The sequence below is a fragment of the Macrotis lagotis genome, chromosome 4 (assembly GCF_037893015.1).
Source record: "Macrotis lagotis isolate mMagLag1 chromosome 4, bilby.v1.9.chrom.fasta, whole genome shotgun sequence".
Classification (NCBI taxonomy): domain Eukaryota; kingdom Metazoa; phylum Chordata; class Mammalia; order Peramelemorphia; family Peramelidae; genus Macrotis; species Macrotis lagotis.
The window spans coordinates 54932837-54945831 of record NC_133661.1 but is presented as its reverse complement, the minus strand read 5'-3'; the positions used below and the strand labels follow the sequence as shown (position 1 = coordinate 54945831).

Below are 12995 nucleotides of genomic sequence, written 5' to 3'. Positions count from 1 at the left end.
AGCATTTCTTTATTAAGTGCCTACATCCCTGCCCTCAAGGAATTCACCCTCCAATGACTGAGGTGAGAAGCAAACAAAAATGGCCCAACAAGTGAGGGTCTGGAAAAACAAGAAATCACCAACAAAGGGGTGACATGACAGAGAAGGGGGGAGGGAAAGGCTTTCTGGAGAAGAACCTTAGCTAGGACTTGGAGGAAGCCAGGGCAGCCAGGAGGTATAGCAGGTATGAGCAGCAGTCAGAGAAAATTCCCAGAGCCAAGAGAAGCAGTGTCTTGTTGACCATACAGCAAGAAGCCAGTGTCACTGGATTACAAGAATATGACGTGATGTCAAGACTGGGGAAGAGGGGAAACTAAAGGGCACTTTGGACACTGGGAGTGGAAATATGAAGACGGCTTAAAATCCAGCTTCAGATATATTATAGATGTGTGACTTTGGACCTTTCACTTAATCCATTTGCCTCAGTTTTCTTAAACATAAAATAGTGAACAGTAAAAGAAACAAAACAGTACAATATTTTACAACACTAAAATAACAATACATCTATTTCATAGAGATATTAGGAGGATCAAGGAAGATATTGAAAAATGCTAGATTGTGAATGTTAGCTATTCCTCTCCTCAGTGACGTGTTCAATGCTTTACAATTCAAGGAATTACGGGCAATTATTATTCCTATCTTCCAGTTGAGGAAACTGGGGCAGCTGCATTATTACTACAACTCCACTTTCACAACACACCTTCTGTATCACAACTCAGCTTTCATTATTCAAACTCTGTCTCATGCTCCCTTTCTCTTTAGTACTGTACTAGGTGGCCCAGTGGATAGAGCACTGGTCTTGGAGTCAAGAGGACGGGAGTTTGAATCCAGCTTTAGATTTGACACTTAACATCTGTGTGACCTTGGGCAAGTCACTTAACCCTAACTGCCTTGCATCCAGGGCTATCTCCAGTTGTCTTGGTCCATATCTGGCCACTGGACCCAGATAGTTCTGGAACATGAGCTGGTGACTGAGCACAGTTCCCCTGTGTCCCCCACTCAAATTCAGTTCATGTACTCTGATATCAAGTTCTTCTTCTAGATCAAAGGACAAAACATCCCTTTCAAACCAACCTCTAAACAGATGAAAAAAAAAACCTATGCCAATCCACTGCTCAAAAAAGTTCAGCAGTTCCCCACTGACGAGAAGATAAAATAGACAATTTTCAAGCATGTAAAAGTCTACATACACTATCTTTCCAGAGCTGATTATACATTATTCCAAGCATGCACTTACTGTCAAAGTGACCTACAGGATGGTCTGCATAAATAGTATTCTATTCTCCACCTTCTTTGCATAGACCAGGGTTGTCCAACCTTGGGTTACCTTAGGGTCACATTAAAATAAAATAATTATTCAAGGGTCGCACCCAGAATAAAAAATACAATACACTAAAATAATAGTTAATTTATAGTCTTACATTAGGTTTATTAAGTGCTATTAAATTTAAGTCATGGTATTTTTAGAAAGCAGGGGAATGTACGTCATCAGTAAGACAGCAAAGGCAAGGGCGCAAGATGCATAAGCAAATGCGAAACAGCAAAGTGACAACACAACAGTATAACAGTAGATGCAAACTGAGTAGTCTGCAACAAAGAGATGGAACACATCCCACAGATCAATTGAAAATTCTGTGTGATATGTTCTGTTTGCAATCCTGCTTAAACACACCAAAGAAAATTAACATTAACAAGGTAATTAATGGTTAATTAACATTAACATTAATGTTGAAATTAATTAACATTAACATTAATGATGAAATAAATCTAATATACATTCCATGCAAATTATTATGTTTCTGTGCTCTTGACAATTAAAACTCACAGGTAGGTCGCACAAATGTGGGCCATATTTTGGATAGTCCTGGAATAGACTGTTACCCCTCTAAGCCAATCATGATGATTATAATAGCAATAGCAAGTATGTACATAGGATCTGCAAAAAAAGTTTATAAATATTATTTCATTTTATTTTCACATCAACATTGGAAGGTAGATGCTATTAATATAGTCATTATACAACTAAAGAAATTGGGGCAGGCAGTGACTTGCCCAAAATCAGTGTTACTAAGTGTCTGAGGTTCAACATTATATTATCTGGATAACTCCCTCAATTCCCCATCTTGAAATTCAAAACTCCCTTAAAGATTCAGCTCAAGTTCATCTTCTTCCATGAAACCTTTCCTGAATCTTCTAGGTATTTTTCCCTTTTGCTTCCTCCAGATTTAACTATAGAGGCAAAGCTGAGTCCTGACACATACAATCATCACATGTTTGACCCCACCTCCAATAGAATATGTGCTCTATAAGGGTAAGGGCTATTTCACAGTAGTACTTTTATTCCCATCACCTATTACAATACTACAAACATTCATTGAAATGAATCTAATTAAATTTAATTAAAAACTAAAGGCAAATCAAAATTCTCACTACTCTGGATATGGGATAAATTCACAACCTGGTCCGACATAGAAAACTTTATAAAAGATAATAAAGATTTCTGTTATATAAAAACAAGAAGTTATTGTATAAATATAGGAAAGAGAGGTACAATAATAAAAGATATAGACAATTAAAACATTTCTGCAAATAAAATATCTATAGGGAATTCCCACAAAGTTATAAGGGTCTATTGCCCAATAAATACATGGTCAATAGATAAATAAAAAAAAATTTTCAAAAAAACCCCCCACCACAACTAACATCAATCTTTTAAAAGGTACTCAAACTAGTTAAGAGATAAAGAAATGAAGTTTAAAACAATTTTGGTTTTATCACTTAAAAAAATCCATCAAAATGACAAAAATGTACAGAATTGTTGGTACAATTGTTGAAAAAAAGACACAGCAATGTTCTGATTCTGAATTGGTCAAGTTGTTTTGGAAAACAATTATGAATAATACAAGAAATTTCTCAAAGTTTTTCATCTCCAGAAAAGATCAAAATGGGTACAGGATTTGGATATAAAAGACAATATTATAAGCAAACTATGAGATCAAGGAATAATCTATGGAAAGGGAAGCAATTTATGACCAGGGAGAGATGGAGAACATCATTACAAACAAACTAGGTAAGTATGATTACATTAAATTAAAAAGCTTCTGCACAAACAAAACCACTGTAACCAAGATCGAAAGAAATGTAATAAATTAGAAAACAATTTTGACTACTAGTATTTCTGAAAAAGGACTAATTTCTAAAGTATATAGAGAACTGAGTCAAATTTATAAAAAAAAGCAAGCCATTCCCCAATTGACAAATGATCAAAGGATATGCAGAGGCAATTTACAGATGAGGAAATTAAAGCAATCCATAATCACATCAAAAATTGCTCTAAATAATTACTTATTAGAGAAATGTAAATTAAAGCATCTCTGAGATACCACCTCACGCCACTAAGACTGGCAAACATGACCAGAAAGGACAATGATCGATGCTGAAAAGGATATGGGAAATCTAGGACACTAATCCATTGTTGGTGGAGCTGTGAACCATCCAACTTTTCTGGAGAGCAATTTGGAATTACATAGAAAGGGGAATAAAAATGTGCATACCCTCTGACCCAGCAATATCACTAAAGGGTCTATACCCTGAAGAGATCAAGAAAAAGGGTAAAAATATCACTTATACAAAAATATTCATAGTGGCTCTGTTTGTGGTAGCAAAGAAATGGAAATTGGGTGACTGCCCATCCATCGGGGAATGGCTGAACAAATTGTGGTATATGAACATTATGGAACACCGTTCTCATAGAACATTGTTCTATGAGATACCAGGAGGGATGGGATTTCAGAGAAGACTGGAAAGACTTGCGTGAACTGATGCTGAATGAGATGAGCCAGAAGCAGAACATTGTACACCCTAATAGCAACATGGGGGTGCAATAATCAGGGACAATTTTAGGGTCTGCAACAAAGAATACCATCTGAATCCAGAGAAAGAACTGTGGGGTCTAAACAAAGACCAAGGACTATGACCTTCAACTTAAAAAAAAAAGTTGCCTATATAATGTTTTAATTTTTCTTCAAAGATATGAGTTCTCTCTCAACACATTCAATTTTGATCAATGTATAACATGGAAACAATGTAAAGATTATCAGACTGTCTCCTGTGGGGAGGGAGGCTGGTGGAAAAATTGTAAAAAAATCAAAGCATTACAAAAAATGATAGGTAGAAACTACCATTGTATATAATTGGAAAACAAATAAAATATATTAAAAAAAATTTTCATATCCTTGAACTTAGTCATCCTATTACAGGAACTTGTGTCCCAAGAAGATTACTGACAAGAAAATACCTATTTGTTATTCATAGCAGTACAATTCATAATAGCAAAAACATGAAAACAAACACCATGCCCCATGAATGAAAGAGGAATGAACAAATTGTGGAAATATAACTGTAATGAAGTATTTCTGTGTTTTAAGAACAAAAATATCTATCACAGTAAATATTTACTGAGAGCCTATTAAGTGCCAGACACTGTGTTAGGCATTGGGAATACTAAGACAGAAATGAAGCAAACATTCCTTACCCTTAAGGCCCTGTATGAAGTAATGGAGAGGAACAAAGCAGATCCAAGAACAATAGACATGATTACTACAACTATATTAATTGAAAACCAATTCTTGATTTAATACCTTATAAAGCACATATCATTTTTTTTGTTTTTTCTTTTTGAGTAAAGGGTAAGCTACATCAGTGTCACAATGATTCTTTAATACTATTTTGCTTCATAATTTAAGGAGGAATTTATTTAGATTTTGTATATGTCAAAAGAAAATTAATCAATGAAAAATAATCCATTCCAAATATATATTATTAATTAGAAGGGATACATGTGTATACACATATATATTTGTGTGTGTATGTGTGTATACATACATCTAGATAGTACATTTTAGAAGTAATTTTTATCCAAATCATTTAAAGTAAAAAAAAAAAAATTCTCAATGTTCAACTTTCTAAACTAGGAGTCTGCAAGGGTCCAGATAGTTTGTTTATTTTTTCTTGTTTGTTTTCTATTTATAAACCATATATCAAAGACATTCAATCACCTTTTTATGATGATTGTTCACCACCACAGGTGTGTATGTATTCAGTTTGATCTTATGATGACAGTAGCATTAACTAATTATAGTCATCTTTTTGAAAATATAGCATTATTTTGACACTTGCAGGTAAAGTACCAAGAATATAATCTCTACATTAATTCTAGTAAAGATGGGAGGAAAAACTCCCATGGTTTTCTTGTACTATAGGAAAGAAGGCAAAGAAAATACTGGTTACTTGAAAAGCATTTACAATAAAAATAAGAAATTTTCACAAAATTAAAAACCATGATAATTTATCTTGTTTTATAGACCTCCCCAATAGCAGAATCACCAATAGGGAAAGACAACATCCAAGTCTCAAGCAGAAGTTAAATGGACACAAATTTTAAATAATAACATTTTGGCATATACTGCATACAAATAATACATGAAACATAGCTATGTTTTATAAGTCTGGCCCAGGCTAGAGTCTTGCCCCCACCAGAATACAGTTATTATATAACCTAAACAAGTTTTTGAGCCCAAGGTTTTCCATCTTTAATTATTCCCCAAATTGGGCACTTAATTTCAATTTCCATGCCATTGTATACAGTCCCATGTGCTACCCTCCTTATTTAAGAAAAAAAAAATCCTCCTTCCTTAAAAGCTCAGTTCCTGAACTGCTTCCTACAGGAAGGCTTTTGTGATGTTTCTTAGTTTGTCAGTACTCTCTCCCTCAAGTTGTATTCTTCTGATTTATCTATTAAATTGCCATTTACCCAAATGGAATGTAAACTACTTGAGGGAAGGAATTGCTTTTTCCACATTTTTTTTATTGCTAATCTTTCCACATAGATGGCATTTTTAAAATGTTTCTTGAACTAAAATTATAAAATGAGTATATTGAACTAGATAATCTGTTAGGTCCCTTCCAGTTCTGATACATACAAAGAAAATTTTGCATCAACATATATACAAAGAATCTATAGGTTCTTTGAAAATCTATTTTTCAGTTAACTATGTAAATCTTTCTTAATACTACTTTCTAGGGGAGGCTAGGTGGCACAGTGGATAAAAGCACCAGCCCTGGAGTCAGGAGTACCTGGGTTCAAATCCGGTCTCAAACACTTAATAATTACCTAGCTGTGTGGCCTTGGGCAAGCCACTTCACCCCATTTGCCTTGCAAAAACCTAAAAAAAATTACTACTTTCTAAAAGAAAGCTTATTTTAAACAAAAGAAGAAAAATTGTTGTGTTGCCCTAAGACTTTTGGGCACTTGCAAATAAAGACACGTGTGATTATATGTGCAAATGTAAAACTGTGTGCAAATACTTGTTGTACACATAAAAACACAAACATATACTGGACCTAACCTGAGACATTATTAAGAAAAATAACAGTTACAGTAATGATTATTAGTAATTTTACATGGTATACTCAAAACAACTTGGGAGAGAGAGATGAGATTATCAGTTTCATTTTACAGATGAGGAATCTGAGACAGACACAGGTTATGCCTTTAGCCCAGAGGGCTGGACACATGTAAAGAGGCAAAGAATTAAATTCACATAATCCTAATGTCAGGCCCAGGGTTCTAGCTGTCCTCCATTGATACCGGTTTTATCAAAGTAGATCAGCAAACCATTCTACAATTGGAGAGGTAATAGAGTTACTGGGTTTAAGTGACTTGGCTAGAATTATAAAGAATCATATACATCAATATGTATTAAATTCAGAACTTGAACTTGGGTCCTAATATTAAGGTAGACTCTATTATCTGCTTGTAGCACGCAGGCTCTTCCATTCCTTACTTTTAAATTTTATTTTAGAACAGATTTTTCTCACCTGCCCTGAACCTCCTATCTGCCCAATAAAATGGCTTTTAAAAGCATGACCTTTTTCACAGGGTTACTTTAGGATCAATGGAGAAATCTATATAAAGTAGCTTAACCATGGAAAACTACATATACTCAGCTAGTATTGCTGATGTATGTTATCATTACACTATGGACAAATCTTATTACCACCTTCTTCAACTGTGAAATGGAGACATTAACCACACATCATATGGCTGTCATGACAACCAACTAAGAAAAGATGTGTAAAGTACTTAGTAAACTATGAAGGCCTATATAAACTCCAGTTATTTCTATTATGGTTTCTACCATACAAGTCTTAATTCCCTCCAGCAATTGGAAAAATATGAGTTTGGAGAAGGAAGTTTGGCTGAAGGAAAAATGTCATACTCTTCCCTCTATAATTACTCTGTGAAGATATACATTGTTATATTCATGCCCAGGGGATGACAAACACACTACCAAACATTGGCTTCTTCATTCTAGATTTCTAAACTAGAAACAATTTTATCAGCATACAAATAACTTTAATGTCCATCCAAACCACCTTAGTGATATTTTGAGCTACATTTTTATAAAGTTCAGAGGATTTTTTGAAAAAAATACTATCATCATATTTTAGTTTTTCTCAACTACAGATTATGTTAAATCATCCGTCAAAGAATGAATGTAATTTTCCTCCCACCCTTCCATATCAACAATTTGTTTTATGAGCCCATGTTAATGATTAATTAAGGAATTTCCTCTGAAGGTTCCAGGAGGGTGACTTACAGTTTATTACCCAATAAACACACAGTGATGCCTCTATCAGGATCCTTAAACCCCAGAATTTTACATAATATAACTGTCACTTGAAACAAATATTTATGAATATGAGGGTAGGTCTGTAACAAGCAAAAAGATGAGCTTTCACTAATTTTGTCCTGCCCCAATTAGGAGATAAACTTAGTTCTTTAAAGTTCTTTAAAATAAATCTTATAAAATGAAGTCGCATTTATTTAATCTGTTATGTGCCTTGTTAGTTGAGGAAAAATGTTATCTTTAGCTATTCTGTAAATTGATTTCCCCTTTTGGTTGTGGGTGCCATTCAACAAAATCATTTAATGAACCATTTGACTTACTCTTTCAAAATGACTATACATTTAGTTTTCCAATTTGTTCAGATGCCTAGAGATAACTACTATTATGATGTGCAAAAAGTAGTACCTTAAATGAAAAAAAATTAAGATTTCCTTTCAAGTAAATTGGATGCTTTTATCTTATTTCCTGACAACTGGAAACTGTTCTAGCCTTTAAATTTCACAGTAGTAAGAATAAAATTTGCTGAAGTAACAAATAAAGATCCAACAGGGTGCAGCTGGGCAGCTCAGTGAAGTAACAATTGAGATGAAATGACAAAAGACATGTGGGCAATTCATTACTTACAACCTGCAGAATCCCAACTTAAAACATTTACATTTTTGTTCATACACCAACTCTATCAACAAATAAAACTTGTCTCCATGTGGAAATTAAAGAAAACTATGAATTATTTAGGAGCTGAAGTAGTTTGAACATGCTAGATCAATTCTAAGCATCTTGAGGATTAAGAACTATATGGCTTTTTAATCTTCAGATTTTGTTATATTTTCCTTCAATTCAGTTCAATTCAAAATACATTTATGAAGAACTTACTAGGTACCAGGCATTGAGCTATATGCGCAGTTCTCAAACTTTTTGGTTTCAGGACCTCTTTCCAATCTTAAAAAAATTATTCAAGATACAAAAAAGCTTTTGTTTATATAGTTTTTAATATTGATATTTTCCATAATTTATTTTTAAAGTTTATTAATTAATTTAAAAATAACAATTACTACATTAACCTAAGGAACATATTTTGATGAAGAGTATGTTTTTAAAACAAAAATATTTAGTGAGAAGAGTATCACTTGCACATTTTTAAAAGAAGATAGCTGGAATTTCATATGTTTCTACATTCTATCTGCTGTGATAGTTGTTTTGGGCAAGGTACATAAAGCAAATTCATTTTCATGGAGTTAAGCAGTTGAAAGGAGGGATATTTTAATAGGCTTTTCAAATAATTGTGGAATTTTCTTCTTTAATACTATATCAAAAATCTACAAGTAAAAGCTTCTTAAAGATTGGTTATGGGGCGGCTAGGTGGCGCAGTGATAAAGCACTGGCCCTGGAGTCAGGAGTACCTGGATTCAAATCCGGTCTCAGACACTTAATAATTACCTAGCTGTGTGGCCTTGGGCAAGCCACTGAATCCCATTTGCTTTGCAAAAGAAAAAAAATGGTTATAATGTAGAATCTGAAACCATATTAATGATGTTTCATACATTATGAGAATAAAATTCCCTAGTCTATCTCACCATTTGAATGAATCTTTTCTTCATATTTTTATTTAAAATTGTAACATATTCCATTTCTCCTTTCCTTCCACCCCTCTCCTCTCCCTGAGATGATAAGCAATCAGATATAGGTTTTACATATATGCATTTCCATATTAGTCATTTTTTACCAAAAAATTCAAATAAAAGGAAGACAGTAAAAAAATAGCATGCTTTATCCTTAGTCCTTCAGGATTGTCTTAGATAATTGTATTGCTGAGAATAGCTAAGTCATTCATAATTCATTCATTTAACATTACTGTTCTGGGGCAGCTAGGTGCCATAGTGGATAAAGCACCAGCCCTGGAGTCAGGAGTACCTGGGTTCAAATCTGGTCTCAGACACTTAATAATTACCTAGCTAAGTGGCCTTGGGCAAGCCACTTAATCCCATTGCCTCGCAAAAAAACCTAAAAAAAAGAATTCAATCTTCTTAACATTACTGTTCTTACTGTGTACAATGATCTCTGGTTAATTTTATTATAAGCATCGTTCATCTAAGTCTTCCCAGGTTTTTCTGCAATCAACTTGCTTGTCATTTCTTATTGCACAATAGTATTCACATAAAACAGCTTGTTCAGTCATTCCTTAATTAATGGGTTTTCCTTTAATTTCTAATTTTTAGCCTCCACAAAAACAAACTGCTATAAATATTTTTGTATAAATAGATCCCTTTCCCTTTTTTTAGCTGTCTTTTGGACCTAGTAGTCATTTTGCTGGATCAGAGTATGCAGTTTGATAGCCCTTTGGGTATAGTTCCAAACTGCTCTCCAGGATGGTTTTATCTGTTCACAACTCTACCAATAGTACATTAGTGTCCCAGTTTCCCATATCTCCTCCAAAATCAATTTTTTTCCCTTTTTTGTCATATTAGCCATTCTCATGGATATGAGTTGATATCTAAGAGATCTTCTAATTTGCATTTCTTTGGTCAATAATGCACAATATTTTTTCTTATGACTGTAGATAGCTTTGATTTCTTTGTCTGAAAACTTCCTGTTCACATCTTTGACCATTTATCAATTAGGGAATCACTTGTATTTTTATGATTTGATTCAGTTGAATGGATCTTTCACTCTTGTGAGATTTTGTATTATTGTACATTGGTCATTTAGAATATATTGGTTCAGTGACATGTATTTCTTTCAAATGCTGACAATTTCATTATATAATACCAAAACATCACATTCATTAATATCAACATTAATCTCATCAGAAAAGATTGGGAAATTGGGAAACACATGGTGACAGATACAAGCTTTCCAAAGTTACAATTTTTTCTTGAAAGCTTGAATTTCATCATACACAACAAACACTATTATTTATTTTCCTTCAAATGACAAGCTCACATCGTTGATTTTTTAAAATGTCTATCAAATACCAAAGTCTGATTTGCTATAGTCTGTTAGTTATGAAAATAGTTGACCCTGAAAGGGTCTCAGAAACTGCCAGGGGTCCACATACCACACATTAAAAAAGGATGGGTTAGATGTTAAAGATATAAAGAAAATTAATTTCCTACCTTGAAGGAGTTTACATTCTACTAGACAAAAAATAATACATATAAGAACAGAAACAAGAGAAATAAATAATAAGGGATTGCACAGTCTATCTAATATATTGTTGTAGCCTATCCATTAATATTTTTATTTAAAAATTTTGCTGTGTGATACCGAGCTCTAAATATAGTTATACTGTATTTTCTATTTTAAAGAGTGGGGAGTAAAAGCTCTGGGAACTAAGAATTGTCCATTGGATATGCCTTCAGGAAAAAACCAGCAACAAAAGAGGAAGAAAAGTAATATTCTTACTGTGAGCAGAAATTTTTAAAAGGCCAGCTGAGAAGTACAGAAGAAACAACAGAAGGCTGTAGTTACAAGAAAGAAGAAATCATGAAATAAGAGAAAGAACAGGAAGATATTGATGGCAATTAGAAGGTACTATGGATTATTAAGAAGACAATAAGACTGCAGAAAAGTCAGTAAAGACAGGAGAAAGACTAGGAAAGACTATCTTTATTTCCCCAACTAATGGGACTGACTTACATTGTCCTTAATGATATAATCTGTCCCTTAAACTTCATGGAGTAAAATAGGAAAGATAACAGGAACCAAAAAAAGTCATCAGAGTGAACCTAATGGCATCTGATGACTTGCATTCAGGTCTAGGATTCATATAAACAACATTCATGTATCATGCATCCAAATAACTTTTCTTCAGAGAATCTCACTCAGATTATCAATCCTTTTAAAAACTTCAGTGGAGAGAATGGTGTTTTAGATGTAATTCATTAAAAAGTTGGAAAAATAAAAAACTACTCATTATACTCAAATGTTTAACTATCACTACTTGGAATAGCTGATGGTTAAAAAACAAACAAACAGATCAAACTGTCTTCTAAAAAGCTCCAATGCATATAGGCATTGGTTCTAGATTCAATAAAGTACAAGAAAGACAAATGCTTTATAAAAGAGTTTTACCAAGGTAACATAGTTTTCTAAAGACCTCCTGAATTTAAACTCTGTCCTATAAGACTTGTATAACATTAATGATAATCACTTTTAAGAAAACAGTAGCCTAAAACAAACAGGTAATTCAAGTAAAATAAATAAAATGATAAAAAGGTCTTTTCCCTATAATAATTTCCCTTTATTAAAACATTCAAAAAAAAGCACAGAAAATTAAAAATTGTATGTGAGCTTACAAATTATTTAGTCCAACACCTCATTCTATAGTTAGGGAACCTGGAGCTCAGGTGAATCAAGTGCCTAGTTTAATATCACTCAAGCTAAGGTAGGAGAATGACAGTTGAAATTCAACTCTCCTGATTCCTGAGCCAGTATTCCTGTCAATTCCTCCCAGGCTTCTGGGGCCATCTCAGTCTTCCTGATCTGTATCTTGTCACTTGACTCAGATGACCCTGGAAGAGGTGAGGCTGATGATTTTGCAAAGCTCTGCCTCACTTCAATTCACTTGCAAGTCAAGACATCACCTTCCTGGATGTCATGGGTTCTCTGAGAATGAAGGACAAACAACAATCAGTGAGGAATAGAGCAGCCCTATGGGGACTTCCAGGTCAGTTTCAGTTGGGCAACCCTTCCTTCTTGCCTTCCTTCACTCTCTCTACACCTACATATATGTGGTGCTTTGCCCAAAGAAATATAAATTTTGATGGCTGAACCCTCAGAAACTGGGCTTTGGGAGCTAGTTCTTTCTTTCTTTCATTCATTCATTCTATCATTTAAAAAAATGTGACAATTAACTATTTTGTGCCATGTAATTTCATTTATGACTTCTTGAAAAAGAGTGGTGGAAAATCAAATTTTGATAAAAGCCCATGAAATTCAAATGGAGCTTACCTGACCACACTTTAACCTGAAATCACTCTAGCTTTCACTGATTGGTCAATAGTAGATTCAAGCTCAGATTTCACTTGGTCATTGGAGTAATAAGGCTCAGAGGAAGTATAAAGAGCAATTGTTTCTGTGCTGGTCAGAAATGATGAAAATCTTTCCCCTCCCCATTTGATTTTTGTTGTTGTTGAGTTGACAAGCTAGGCCATCTTTTGTCTCATTTCTTATCTAGCCTTACATCACTGAATTGGTATTGCCTTAGACAAACTGAGACCTAGGACAAACCTTAGCTTAAAAAGACTCCCCCTGGGCATCCTGGTC

General features: G+C 33.8%; 1 protein-coding gene across 3 annotated transcripts in view; it reads right to left on the bottom strand.

Annotated features, from left to right (window-relative positions):
* ADK (adenosine kinase) overlaps positions 1-12995 on the bottom strand; it is a 580911-nt gene that overhangs the window by 297407 nt on the left and 270509 nt on the right. The gene's annotated exons all lie outside the window — the stretch shown is intronic.